Raw genomic sequence first — 14,136 nt, 5'->3', positions numbered from 1 at the left:
GCATTTTTCCTTGCTCTCTAGACTTACGTAACAATACTTTTTCTCAAAACACCCAATTCTCCTTAATAGCACTATCACAAATATAATAGATTAGTAGTGTAACTTTTTAATTTATGTATTTTTGCCAGAATGTAAGCTCTGTGAGGGCAATTGCTGCATCTCTCTTTTGTCTATTTCAGTAACTCAGTGCCAACCATAATGCCTGGCATACAACAGGATAGCCATGAATACTTGTTAGTAAGTTAGTTTAACTTATATATTGACATATTTTAAACTATACGTTTCAGAGATTTAACATGAATTGAGTCACCACATGAAAATACATCAACCCAGTAACTACAGAAACAGCCATTTTAATGATGATGTTATTATAAAAATCCATCTGCATTATAAAATTTTGAATAAAATTTTTAATGTACTTTCATCCAATTACTGATTAAAAGTAGTACTGATTATTCAGTTGATTGATTATCTCTAGACTTTGCTTCTCTTCTTTTTACTTCTGGTTCAAGTTTTGTCTTCTACTTAGTTAATCATATCTCCCCCAAAAAAGAGAAGAAAGAGAGAGGAAAATAAAATCACTTCATTTCAAATTATTGGTAGAATTAATGGTTTGAAGAGATTATTCAATTCACATAACATGCTACATTTTGTGTTGCAATATTTTAGCTCAAAAAGTTGTAAATAAATCATTACCAATTGGTATAATACCTCGATAGCATTTGCAATTAAAAATAAGGAATGACCGACAAAGACAAACTTTAAAAAACTATGTTGAGCTTTCTATAGTGCTTTTTATGGAGGTAAGCACCTCTCATTAAGGTATTTTAATTTGGGTCAAAACAGCCAAATATATAAGTTATCATTTGTGCATAAGTTTGTCATTTTTTCCCTAAAGAAACAATCTAAGAAGTAATTACTCTTTTCCTCCAAAATATGTGTAATTAGTTTTCTAAACAAATTTTGAAATTAAGTTTTCACCACTGCAAGTGGACTCTATACACTATAATGTTCACACCACAGTGAAAAGGTTGAGGTACAACAAGCACACACATGTTTAAAAAGCATGAACTGCAATGCTTATCGCCTCATGCTTTCAGTGGTTTTCCAACTCCTGACAAACCTGGCTCAGAGTGATGTTTCTTTGTTGGCAATGGTTTGTCATCACTTAATGTACCATTCACCTTTTTCTGCTGGTCTTCCCATGTAACTTCTAGTATAAATCAAAAAAATTAATCAGAGCTTGTCAGAAACATGAGATAATTTGTGTAATAAGAACCTAAAATACTTCATGGTCTAATTTTTAAAAAATATTTTCCCCCTAAATTCTTCCATAAACTTCCAGTAGTACATAGTTAATGTTTTACATATAGGAATATGACATTTAAATTTTTTTCTTGGATTTCAAAATCCAAAGCACTTACGTTTACTTCCCAGAAATTCCAAAGTCTATTTTCAATAAAAGATAATTGAAGGTATGAAGAAAATGATAATTTAAATAATTTGAAAAAAATGTGTTCTTAAATAATACTGATTTATTTCAGAAGTAAACATTTTGCTACACATTATTTTAGTGTGATAAAATGAAATGTTTATATGGAACTAAAATGCAGAGATTTTCATATATATCAAGAGAAAATCCATAACACATTTTAATACATGGTAAGATAAAATGGTTATTTATTTTACTACCATATTTAGTATTTTCATTAAATGACAGAAAAAGGTATGTACTATGTGATATTATGTCAATAAAAATTAGCAACAGTTTGGTATCACTGAATATGAGTTACCTAACTTACCTAAGATCATTTAAAATTATTTGCAGTGTGATTTAACATTCATTCATTCAACAAATATTTTTTCAGCACCTACTATAATCTAGCCATGCCTAGGCACTGAGGATATAATAGCAAAAGCAAAAATTGACAAAAATCCATGCTCTCATAAAGTTCATATTCTAGTGGGAGAATTAAGTTACAAATAAGATAAATGAGTAAAATATTTTGTGACTTAGATATTGATAGTGCTAAGACAAACATGAAGTAGGTAAGAAGTAAATGAAATGTCCAGGATGTGATGAAAGTCTGAATAGAGTAGTCATGGAAATCCTCATTAAGAAGGCAAGTTTTGAGTAAAGAACTTAAGGAAGTAAGGGGGTTACCCATATTGTTATTTAGGGAGGGCATTACAGGCAGAAGAATACCACAGGCAAGTGTCTTGAGGTAGGAGCATGGAGGTCTCTGTGGCTGGAGCAGAGTGATCGAAAGGGAACGTCATAGAAGATGAGGTTGAAGAGGTAATGGTTTGGGAAGTGGATGAAGTACAGCTCATGTAGGGCCCTGTAGGTCATGTATCAAAAGACTCATTGGTCATCATTTCATCTCTTAGTATTATTCATAAACACTTAAGTATTCACCTGCCTCTTTTTATTTGCATGTTTATAACGCTACCGTGACCACTTGCGTACATTTTTGTCCCCATGAAGTTTTACCATGCCATAAATGACTCTCTGGTACTTATCCACCTTTGGCCATAAATAGTAGAATACTAACTGATTTTATAATATTAAGCTAAGCAAAACATAACTAGGAAGATAAAATCACTGTCAAAAATGAAAAAAAATGCTATATTGCAACATCAAATAAAGGTGATCTTGGAAACGCTATCATCTTTGATTACTGCTAGAATTGACTGCATTAAGTATAAGGGTTTTCCAGTTCCTGGATCTGAAGTAAATGCTATTAATAATGGACATTTTATTCTGGTCTAACTTAAGTCAGCTCCCACAAGGAAACACACTTCTTGTTTTGGGAGTATTAAATTTACAATTGGGTGTGTAGTTGGCCCCCTGATTTCCTAATCAGTAAATAATCTGATAAAGATGCAATATAGAATTCCCAAATAGTCACAATCTGGATAAAGACGATATATTTGAATCAACTGCTAGTGGAAAGAGAAGCCTGAAAACCTTTAAAGAATACAGAAATATTCTAATAGATTTTGAGACTCTAATTAAGCCCTTGTTTGTTAAAAAGAACAAAGGAATCATCTGTTCCTTAACCAAAGTTAGTCTGTAGTAATACAAAAACAACAGACTAATTCCCCCATGATGGGGAAAAGAAACTCATCAATAATACAGTATTTCTGAACTTTGAATGACCTGTACTTTTGGTTATCTACCAATATACAACATTTAAAGTTTTACAAGCAATACAGAGTTGTACCTAAAATCAAATTTTCTAAAATCATTTGTCCCTTAAAAAGTTCTTTCACCTTTCACCATTTGATAAAATCTGAGATGATCCAAAAAAGGAAGACACACTATCTTTTGAAGTAAGGTTGAATGTGTAGAAGTAGAAATGGCTTGTTTTGAAAATGCCTTTCTATATGTTGGTAGAAAGTATCTTCTGAAGTGCGGAGCTAAAAACCTTAATGGTGGTTAATTTTTAAACACTTTCTCTGAGTCTACAAACATTTTACTTGAAGAAAATCTATTATATGAAAGTAACAAAAAAAGCCTCATAACCATCCATTTATAAATATCAGCCAACACAACAATGAAACAAGACCTAAATCAAGGCAATCAGTGATTGATACGAGAGGTTAACAGATACGTTACTGAGCTAAGCCAGAAATCAAGGTGGAGACTCTTAGCAACATTTCTGCCATTAACCTTAGACAAGTTTCATAAGCCTATCTGCCTCCAATCTGTTACATTCGAAATTAAAAAAAAAAAAAAAAAAAAAACTCCTCTTGAAATTTCAAAGGTAACTTCCAGCTCTAAAATTAGAGTTGCTCTTGCTTCTTATCACTGATTAGTCTGATTTTCCACTTATTCCAGAGACGATAACATTAAGCCACTGAGTCTACAAAATTTTCTAAATGTTCTAAATGTGGTTATTATCAAACCCTCTGCTGAAACCCAAGTGCCTACTTTAAAACAGAATTAAAGTCATTAAAAGAATAGAACTGACTACCGATTCATTAATTCCCTGTCCCCCAAATAATGCAAAGAACTACCCACACCTAGCCCTCTTTGAATTTATAGGTTACAAAATTAAAAAGAAAGATTTCAAGTAATTAAATCAAAGTCATCTTATGTCAGGAAAATGTTCAAATTGTTTGCAAACTGTTTTAGTTATATTAATGAAAGATAGCAAAAAAAAAAAAAAAGCACTTAATGTGCAACAGCCTTTTCTATTAAAGGACTATTTTGATTAAGTTAAAAAAACAGTCTTCTTAACATTAAATAATAAAGATATTCAAATTGAAATTTAAGTGCAAAGTGGCTGCCCATGATATTATGTTATCTACTACCAAAGAGTAAAAGTGAAAATCAAAGATACATAGTGTAATTTAATTGGAAAGTATGACTTTGAAAAATATACATCACATTGCTCAGATGCAAACTTGGAATCCATTAAAGGACAGAAAAGAATTTGTTGTGGTAATTGCATCAAGTAAATATTCAGTTGTGAATTTTATTTGTAGTGGGGGCAAGTTTAAAGATTGACTTAATAACTATTAGATAATTTTAAGAATGATTTACTCATTATGACTTAACTATGAGATGTTTTTAAATGACATTTTAAAAAACCATATGTCTGCAAAATAACTATATTCCAGTTTTCATCACACCATACAGCTACTCCTATATCAAGACAACAATTTAAAGAGCACAAACGCCTATATTAGCAGATTATATTTGTATACTATATGTTTTAATGTGCTTTCACATATAGCATCATATTTGATCCTATAAAACACAGAAAGGACTTTCTATCAGGTGGTTTCTATAGGTAAGTAAACAGAGCTGATTAATAAGGCTAAGAACTTAATAGTTATCCTAGTTTACAAACAATTTCACACACATTACCTCATTTGATTCTCTAAATAGCATTTGGGGAATAAAAAGCCAAGGTTCCAAAACCTGTGCTCTTTCTCTAGCACCATACCATCTTCCTAAGATTATGTTATTTTCAACATCAAACAGAAGATGGCTTTAGGATTGCTTGTAGCCATACAAGCCATACAAGCATGCCATGTTTTGAAGAACTGCTTAAGTTAGAAAGATACAAGGTGGAGGGGGCTCTCTACTAAATCTGATTAGTCAATTGAAGCTTTTGAATAGAAGAAATGAAATGAGCAAAAGGAAAAGAAGTGCAAAATAAGGAGGAATGGCCTTCAGGAAGAAAAGGAAAGGTTAGGAAAAGAAATCAGAAAATACTGGTTTACAGTTAAGTAATGTAAGCGAGCATACAGTTGACTACTGAAATGGCCTAAACAGTCCTATGCCCCAAGTCTCCTTCTTTCAAATCCCCCTTGCTCACTGTCATCCAGTTACTATTCCATAAAATAGATGTAATTGAATAAAATATATGATAAATTCCTTACTATTTTAAAGTATCCCTGAATCTCTCCTATTTCAATTATGGTCAAATGGTCATTCATCTCATTGGGCAGAGAATACTGTATTTAGGAAATATCCACCAATGCCACTATAAAATCCATTCCTCTTTAGATATTAATCAAATTTGGAAGTTCAGACATGGGTACTGGTACTCTCCTCGCCCTAGAGGCATTCACCAGAATACAGTGGGGCAGGGAAACAAAGCCTGTCCACTCTGTCACCCTAAACGCTATCCAATCCCTAGAATGCTTACAGAAGCAAGCATCCATAATGAAGACTGTCAGAATTCTTTTACTGCTTTTTAGTTCCTTTATAACCTGTTCTTCCCTCTCTTCCTTTTCCCAGGAAAGAAAATTTATATACTCACTAACATCAATTAGCAGGTTGTATTTGTTAAGTTCCCAGAAACCAAACAATAACAACACAAACAATAAACTGGAAACAAAACTACTTGAGATTTTACTGTCTATAAGCCACATCTCCAAAACCTTAGTTTTTGTTAAAAATCCTTACAGGACACTATTTTTACAGAAGAGGAAACAGGTTCAGAGAAATTAAAAGCCTTGCCAGAGATCACGTGCTTAGGAGTAGAACTGAGGTTAAGAACCAATTTATTTACTTCCAATGGAGTTCTACAAACATTACAAAACTTGAAAAGTCCTAATGGTTTAAACTTAGAGTATGCTAAATATATGCATGCTGAGTTTTACATGTGGATTGAAACATACAAATATTGCATCTTATGCAATAAGTCATACTGCAATCCAGTCGATTTCTTTCCTCCTATTGTTCCGTGTGCAAACTATGTGATCAAGAACCACATCGAGGTTACTATTTTCCTCAGAACTACTAAATAATATGTATTGAATAATTGGTTCAGAATGATGGGCATAATCAGGTTTAGTTTTACTTTTAAATCCAAAGTTTTCAGATTGTATGCTGAAAATACAAAATTACAGCAAGAAATACTAGTATTTACTATGTGACAAGTATTGTTATAAGCAATTTAAATATACCAAACTATTTAAGAAAGTTAATTTATACCATATCTACATAGCAAATACTGTTATTTAGAGTACATTTGGGGCTAGTTTGAGGCAGAATTTACCATGATCACCCTCCCAAGGTACCCAGTGCTCTACTACATTTTTTAGCATCTCTCTCTCCACACCTGACTTTCTCCATTCACAGGCTCTCACTTGCTTCCTGTGAAAATCTGTATGTGGTAACACTTCAGGTCAATGCTCTGGAAGGCCTAAAAGCTTTATATTATTAAAATAATTAAGACATTAAAGAATATCAGAATATGAAGTATTATCACAGTAGTGGGAGAAATATTTGGGGCAGAAAACATGCCCAGAACACGTCAAAACTTACCTCCTCTATATGTATTACAATCTTAAAAGACTTTATGTAAGTAACATGCTATAAAATAACTCTACCAACTATGTTTCATTTGTTGTTATGATTATATCATTTGTTTTTTTCTTTGAAGCTCCCCAAAGCAGGGAATATATCTTACTGATCATTACATCCTCAATGATTACCTAATACAACAACACTGAAAAGAGCAGATACTGGTTGAATTGAGCTGAACTGTTGGCTAATATCTAAAACAAAACAAATGGCTGAAACTCGTGCAATGAGAATGCCATTCACTTGAAAAGGCATGGTACATGAATGCCCAAGGCTGGGAGTCAAAACGAGAGATCTGCTACTATGCGGATTGAAGAAAGCTAATTACCCTTTAGAATTCTGCTTTTTTAACAATAAAGAATAGCTGTTTTATTTAAAGATTTCTAAGGCTCCTTCCAAATCTAAAACTCTTGATTCTAAATCTAGGAGAAAAGCTACAGAACACTCATAAATATCTTGGTAAACTATAGGCAGATGGCTCAGGACCAGACGGTTCTACAGAACAAATTGGTAGATCTAGATTTAAAAGCCAAAGAATGAACACAAAGTTTCCCACATATCCTTCATGTGTGCTTGTTCCCCTGACCTCTCCCCTTAGCTCTAGATTTTTATTTCTTTTCTTCTCTTTAAGCCAAACTCTTTAAAAGGTGACTATACTGCCTTCATTTCTCTCCTCTTTTAAATCCAAATTGAACTTTTACCCTCTACAACTCCACCAAACCTGCTCTTTACAAAGGTTAACACAATGACTTCCTGCTTGCCAAATCCAGTGATCATTTTACACTCTTGATAATCCTCTTCTACTTCACGTGTTTTCTTTAATTGTACTCAAAGACACTATAACCCATGATTTCCCTACTGTTTCTCCTCCTACTCTTTCTCAGTCTCTTGCTGCTTCATCTTTTCAGCTTCTAAATATTAGAATAGTTCAGTTCATTCTCCTTGAACCTCTTCTTTTAGCTATCTACACCTGTAATCTCAATGGCCCTTGTGGTTTTAAATCTCTCCTTATAAGAATGACTCTCATACCTCTAACTACAGTCCAGATCTCTAACCTGGAATCCAAAACATATTTCAAACTGCCTTTGACATCATATCTTAGGTGTCTAACAGCATCTCTAACTTATATCCCAAACTGAGCACCCGATACCCCCACCAATTCTACTTTTCTCAAGTTTTTCCCTATATCAATGAATAGAAACTCCATGTTTTTCCAATTACTCAGACCCAAGACTTGGATGTTCTCATTGCATCTCTCTTACCCTGTCAGGTAATTTTGCTGGTTCTATGTTTAACAGCTATCCAAAGTCCAACTACTCCTGTCACTCTGGTCTAAGCCACCATCACCTCTTTCCTGGGTTATTGGGAATGCCTCCCAGTAGTTCTCCATATTTCCACTCTTGATTCTTTCAGCTTATTTTCAATGTAGGAATCAAACTGATCTTTTAAAAGAAGAAATGGTATTGGGTCACTGTAATCAAAATCTTCCTATTTCACTCAGTAAAAAACAAAGTCCTAACACTGATCTATAGGTCATATATGGGTCACCCCTCCAGCCCCTTTCTGACCACACCTACTGCCATTCTCCACCTTTCTCATTCTGTAGCATTCAGCTGACCTCTTTACTGTTTCTTATACAAGTCAAACGTGGCTCCCAATAAAGAGCCTTCACATTTGCTGTTCCTTCTGTCAGGAACACTTTTCTTTTCCAGACCTTCATGTGGTAATTCTGTCACTTGAAGTCTCTGCTCAAATATTACCTAGGTGGGGATACTTCTCAGAATACACTTCAAGAATCATTTGCCCTATTCTCTCGAATGCTACCTATCCCACTATCCTGATTTATTTTTCTTCTTTGTAATTGTTAGTATCTGAAATTATGCTACATTCTTTTATCATTTGCCTCCCCTAATAAATAAAAAGACTGTGAAGGCAGGGACACTGTTTGATATGTACATTAGTATATCTCCAGCACCCAAAACAGAGACTGGAATATTATTATTTTTAGAAAGAATGAATAAATTAAAAATATTTATAGAATGAATGAAAAAATTATAAGTAGCTAGAAACTCACCAATTATGCTCTTCTTTGAGTTTTAATTTATAGTGCAATGTTAAGGAATCAGCAGTCTCATTTTAGCTCATCAGAGGTACGAAGAGCCAATGTATTAAAAAGGATGAGCTTCAGAAAATAGTCATTTGAGGAAACTGAAACTGATTCCATATGCCAAAGAATCTGACTTTAATACAGGGTTAATGGAGAAGCTCTGGCTGACTGATAACGTATCTCAGTATTTGAAGGGCAACGTATACCACGTCTATTCAAAAATGATAGGCAGACACTTCATCAAGATGTAGAATAAAGCTATCTTCATTATTCCCTTCCTTTCCATAATAAATCAGAAGAGAGGGTAGCGATAAGGCCACCACTGAATAACTCAATGCTTGGTCATTTCTTATACATAGTTATAGCTAAAATTCACTGTCATCTTTTTCTTTCTGTCTGATTATATAAGTAGAAGAAGGAATAAAGTAGAAGAAGGAACAAAGTAGCATTTTCTCTGTTTTACAAATATGTTTTAACCAATGAAAAAACAACCTCACACCTTAATCTTACTCATGAACTTCACTATGAGATTCAAAATAAAGAGTAAATTTGTCTCTCCCAAAAGAAACAGCAATAAGATATATTAAACACCTAGACCTGAATTATAGGAAGCCCATCAAAAGATTAAGCTAAAAGATGAGAGTTAGTGTTAAGCAAAATATACAGAGTTCTCATCTTCAAATTTTTATTCATTAACTTTTTTCTAGATCCAACTCTATCATACATAGGATTGGGCTACACAACAATGTGATGTTCTGCAGTGGAAATGATTAAAAAAATTAATAATGAGTGTGAGTGACTGAGATCCCAATAATCGCTGTCAATAGAAACTTTACATGTAAGATCAAAGTCAATAACAAGAAAGTGGAACAGCCCAGAGGTGAGAGATTTAACAGTATTCAGGACCAACTAGAGGTCCAGAAACCAAAACAACCTGCCGAGAGTACTTCCTCAGTTAAACTCTTTAGTAACTTAGTCACTTCATGTGAAGCAGATACTATCCTGATACACTTAAATGAACTTAAGTACAAAATGGCATTAAACGTTCTTAAAACTTGTTGCATCCTAATAATTGATGGAACACGTAAGATTTATTTACTCTTTCAGATCGCTGACATATGTTTAAGTACATATGAACATATCCTTTCGTAAATACTAAGAAAAAACCGTGGATGTCAAGAAATAGATAAAAATGACAAATATGCAAATTTTTGTCACTGAGGGCTTATTTAAATTTTTGTCGTTTTATAGAGAATAATAATATTCTACAATACTTGATATAATTAATTTTGTTATACTATTTTCACCTTTTTACAATAACCTTTGTAATTTTAAGAATTTTATGCTTGGAGGGGTATTAATGAGTAATTAACACTCCACAGTAAGAAAAATTGTGAAATTATTTTAGTGCTAATTCAATTTTACACGTAACATTATAGACATTATTTATAAAAGATGAAGACAGGGAAGAAAGAATATATTCAAGATTAAAGGAAATTTCAACTAAATTACTGAAGCACAATACTATTCATTTCTTAATTTGGCTCAATAACAAGGGAAATTGTTATGATACAATAGAATTTTAGCAAGCTGATTTTTTCTCAATGTAACCATTTAAAAATGCTGACATTCTAAAAACAAATAAAAAATTGAAAAAAAAATTAAAATGCTGACATTCTAAATCAACATGTGTAGCTACATTTGATTATCAATTACTGCAAAACATATACAATCCTACTGGTTTTTGTTTTTGTTTTTTTTAAAGAGCTTTAATCTTTTGGAAACAAAAAGTTGGGTCAAACTGCATACACAGGGCATTTTATGTAATGTAACATTTTACATGTACAATGTAAATGTACATTTTAGCTGGCTTTAAAAACAGTCCTACTTTTTTTTTGACATAATTTAGTTGTGGTAGGTTATGGAATTAAATCACTAATAATTAAAGGAAAATTAAATCTAAGTATTATAATCAACCATCTTTTTACTTACCTAGGCAATACAGTGACTGTTTAGACAATGAAAAATCTACAAATACTATAAATGTTTGTTTAATATTGTTGAACTCATAACTAAGTTTATTTTTACTCAAAAATATTTTTTAAATGGTTTAATTTTAAAATAACTTTTGGACTGAAAAATAGGCACACTGTGTTTTTTAAATGCATGGTAACATGACTGTCACTATTTTCCTCAGAATGTACTCCTTAATGTGACCAACAAAGCAAAACTTTTTACTTTAATGCTATACATTTCAATAGAATAGGGTTGTATCAGGATCCAATAATAAGGTAAGTACTTCATAAACAAATTCCATATTCAAAAATGCATTTTAAAAAGAGCAGACACTTTAAATGTTGGGTAACTTAAATTTAGACTGTACTTGTATTTATACTTATTTAAGAAAGCATACTCATGCACATGACAAATGTCAATACCGTGTCTAATGTATAGAAAGGCACTGTTAACTTCATATTAGACTTGCCTTTTTTCCCATTATTAGGTGGGCTTGGTGTTTCTCCCTCATGGTCTTTATAACATTGAAAACAGACAATAGTGATTAATAATTAAGGTCATTAACAACCCAAATAAAAACCAAGCACACCACAAAAAATAGCATCACACGCTAGGGAAGCAAATCCATGCACTAGACATAACACCTCACACTAATGAACACAAGAGTAAAGTATACTCTTCCTATCCAAAAGAAAAGTAATAAAAACAAAAATAAAATGGGGAATAACAAGTCATCTTATAGTAAGTTAGAAATATTATAGCTATGGTTTGATTCTAAGAACTAATGTAATTTACTAATTAAGTTAATTTTGAGAGTCAAGCATAGGTGACAAACTGGCTCAATTAATGAGCTTCTTTATCTTAATGAAGTTAAAAGTAAATAAAAGTGATAGTAACTACTGCTGAATTCCCCAAACTAATGATATCCTAAACAATGACTTTATTGCGGAAGCCATACCATTTAGGAGGAGGACTCTTTGGGGAGAAATTATAATTGTCAATAAATATTAGAGCAATACTGAGCTGGGATGAAGAGGAACCTACAGTTAATTGTTACCTTAGAAAAAGTTTCATGGATAAATTATAATAGTTTCTAAAAATGTCAAGAATTAAACTTTGGGAATTTCTATTCTGCTCTACATTTTCTTGTAATTTGCCTCTAAAAAATAAAAATTGTTGAGAGAAGAGGCTAGGACTTCGATGTTCCTGTACTCAGTGTAACACGTGGTAAAATAGCTTTTTAGTAGATCTTCAATAAACATTTTTGAGTAAATATCGGAAATGAATGTAAAGCTGGGGTAAAGGATTAGTATAAATCTTGGTCAGAGACATTGTTGAATAATTTCAGTTTGATTTATATAGTAAGGAGAATGCTCAAATGCGGAAGTTAAATATTCTGGTAAATTTCCTAGACAGCTTATATAATCTCTCTCCATTAACAAAATTAAGTAATTATTTTAAAATTAGTACCGAAAAACAATCCATTCTTTACTGTATATTTATAAACTTGAAGCCTAGAGTCTTCCATGAAACAGAAAAGTTGTATTTCTAAAACACTTCGATTATTTATTTTAGACACACAGACAGACCTGCCTTGACCTCTTCACCCTGCTTTTCTCCCCCCTGTTCGTCCACATGCCCAGTTTCTTCATTAATTTCTGCAATTGCACAAGTAAAAGTAAAGAAAAAAGTAAGATCCAAGGTGGACATTTGTTACTCTTAAGTAAAACAAAACAAAAAATTTTTAATTATTCATGATATAAGGAGTGATTATAAGGAGAAACGACTATATTATTTTTAATACGTTTTCAACATACTGTGGAAGCAAATAGTGTACTATTAATAAATTATCACAGTCTCCTTTTCTGATAACTTTGATTTATAAAAGAGAAACTATAGCCCATAAATATTTATAATATGTAATAACTTTAAAGTAGGCAAAATACTTTGTCTACAAACTTGATATATTCTTAGAAAAATAATACTATACAACTATTCTTCTGGACAAACAAAAAATGGTATTATAAACTCGCTTTTATTTTTATAAAATGCCAGTACATCAAAGTTAGGGAAAAATAAAAAATAATAATAATGCCTTACAGTTGTTTAGTACATGGTACTTTCATTATATTGCTCCTATTTTCTTTGATTCTCAAAGAGAAGATGACTAATACTGTACCACTGTCAAAACCAATATATACAAAGTTTTAAATTAATTTAATTAATAGACTAAAATATATCCCAAGTCAAAAGGAATTTTTTCCGCTTTTAAACAGGATCAGAAGATAAACACATCATAACTTTGATTCTAAAATGTCACTTAATTACAACATCTGACAACTTTTTAAGAAATAATCCAAACATAATTTGACTTAGACCATTAATTGATAGTCAATTTTGAGTTATGCACCTTATATATCTCCTTTAAAGCTAAAGAAAATGAAACACTTATGTATTTACTGGAGTCCTCATATCAACATTTATGAAAGCACTGCTAAAATCATCCATACTTTGAAGCAAAGCAAACAAAAACCAAAAAAAACCCTTTTATTTCATACTGGAAAGGATAAGAGAAGTTTTGACCCTCTTCCCTTTTATTTGTAAAAATGGAAAAGTCACAGTTAGAAACATTAAAGGAAAACTGTGGTTTTAATAGATTCTGTAGGGCAAAAAATACAGGGTAAATAGAACATCTGTTGACAAGCCCCTTAAAAATTTCCTCAACTCCGACTTTTAGTATTAGCTCTCTGTCAGTTTTCTGGCATTTTTACTATTACAAAGAATGGAGCAACTCGCATCTCGACAGACTACTGCTATAGAAGATATTCAAATTAATTTTAAAAAAATTACGGTGTAAACTGTTTCTGACTTCATATGCCAACAGATGATGTCAAAACTCTATTGTTAAAAATTGTGGGGAGAGGAGATCAAAAATTCCATATGGTTTATGTAACTTTCCTTGTGGAAAGTACTTTTAAAATTATATACTCTCATTTTTATGTAAATAACTGAGAACTGTAGAAATGCTGCTGAAGTCTTTTTATCGGGCAGCATAACAGACCGTTAGTCACAACAGTGCTTAGTTACTCAAAATCACAGTACATAGTAAATAAAAAGACCACAAAATAAGAGTTGATAAACCGTTCAACTACAACCAACAAGAACACAACTTGTTCTGAAGGCA

General features: G+C 32.1%; 1 protein-coding gene across 11 annotated transcripts in view; it reads right to left on the bottom strand.

Annotated features, from left to right (window-relative positions):
* Nucleotides 1-14,136, bottom strand: part of RIMS2 (regulating synaptic membrane exocytosis 2) — a 509,607-nt gene that overhangs the window by 167,094 nt on the left and 328,377 nt on the right. The gene's annotated exons all lie outside the window — the stretch shown is intronic.

This window comes from Camelus bactrianus, chromosome 25, assembly GCF_048773025.1.
Source record: "Camelus bactrianus isolate YW-2024 breed Bactrian camel chromosome 25, ASM4877302v1, whole genome shotgun sequence".
Lineage (NCBI taxonomy): Eukaryota > Metazoa > Chordata > Mammalia > Artiodactyla > Camelidae > Camelus > Camelus bactrianus.
Note: the sequence above shows the minus strand (reverse complement) of the source record. Positions and strands in the feature narration are given on the sequence as shown.